The following is a 1,693-nucleotide window of genomic DNA, read 5'->3' as shown; positions in this document are numbered from 1 at the left end:
GCCCATTGGCATTCAAAACACCAGGGAAGACATTTCTGTCATGGAAAAACTAAGACATACTTGCCCCCAGAACTATTTTAGATCCTGCCTTTAGGGAGGTCAACTGGCTAAGTACTATGTTGTTGCTACTTCATAATTGTAATTTTGCTACTGTTATGAATGAGGTGTTTGTTCTTCTGGCAATCGATGATACTCTCAATATTTTTTGACAAAATCATATAACCAATGTTCAAAGAAGATCAATTAATTTTATGGTTGAGGGGCTCAACACAACATGATGAACTGTATTAAAGGGCCACAGGATAAGAAAGGCTGAAAACCACTGCTATCAAGGAAGGCTAAGTTCCAGCTTTATAGATCCTGAAAAGCTCAAAAGGCTATCGCTTCTGTGCTCGATGTGCTCGATGTATTCTAATGGATTTAACTTTACTCTGAAATGTCACCAGTTCTCAATCTGTTTCTTACTCCTTTGATTTATGATCATTGTACCCAATATTCCTCTAGAGGAGCAGAAGGAAAAACTCCCCCTTTATTTGCAGAAGAAGAGAATGTCATCATTTTGTAAAACATAGGGGACTTCTTGTTCCCATGGGATCTGAACAATTTGCCTATTCCTAACCAGGAAATGAAGAAAGGAAGGATTCGCCTCTGTGTTGAAATCCAATTAGCTCCTATCCTGAGTGGATATTACCCCGTGTGCACTTTTCTTTTTAATAACACTTAATATTGTCTAAAACATAACTATACCTTATTGTTTTCTGTCTCTAACACTACCACTATCAATGCATTTTAGTGAAATGAATATATTGAGACTCAAGAGAACTCACATCATTTAAGTCAAGATTCCTGCTCAGCTCTGCTGTTTCTAATACCTTTAAGCTTGACCATATCGCATGTACCTGGCACATTCCCTGTGTCCCAGAAAGTAAGACACCCCCTGAAAATAAGACCTACTTACAGTTTTACCTCTCACTGAAATATAAAGCATCCCCTTGAAAATAAGACCTCCCTGAAAATAAGGGCCCCGAAGCTACCATAACTCTGGACTCTGGACGTAGAGGGGGGTACCGCCGCGTAGCTCACTGTTGGCCGCAGTGCAGCCACAGCAAACAGGAAGTGTGAGCTCTCTTAATAAAACAATAAATGTGTACCATATCCTTCTTCATGATAAAATAAGACATCCCCTGAAAATAAGACCTAGCGCGTCTTTGGGAGCAAAAATTAATATAAGTCACTGTCATAGTTTCGGGGAAACAGGGTAGGAAGCATTCATTGGATATGAGTTGAGGGAAATAAACTCTTCTCCACTCAAATTGTAGATGATGAATCCGTTAGCCATGGACAGGGGTAATCACACTGTGACTGAATTCATCCTCTTGGGCTTCACAACAGACCCTGAGATGCAGATGATCTTATTCATGGTGTTCCTTGGCATGCACTCTGTGACTGTGGTGGGAAATACCATGCTTATAATGATAATATGTAATGATGCCCGACTGCACACACCTATGTATTTTTTCATTGGAAATCTGTCATTCCTCAATCTCTGGTATTCCTCTGTCTATACCCCGAAGATCCTAGTGACCTGCATCTCTGCAGACAAAAGCATCTGCTTTGCAGGATGCCTGGCTCAGTTCTTCTTCTCTGCTGGACTGGCCTACAGTGAATGTTACTTGTTAGCTGCCATGGCTTA

This window comes from Echinops telfairi, unplaced genomic scaffold (genome assembly GCF_000313985.2).
Source record: "Echinops telfairi isolate 266 unplaced genomic scaffold, ASM31398v2 ScPeMD7_7416;HRSCAF=8454, whole genome shotgun sequence".
NCBI classification, from domain to species: Eukaryota; Metazoa; Chordata; class Mammalia; order Afrosoricida; family Tenrecidae; genus Echinops; species Echinops telfairi.
The sequence above is the reverse complement of the archived record's forward strand: the minus strand, read 5'-3'. Positions refer to the sequence as shown.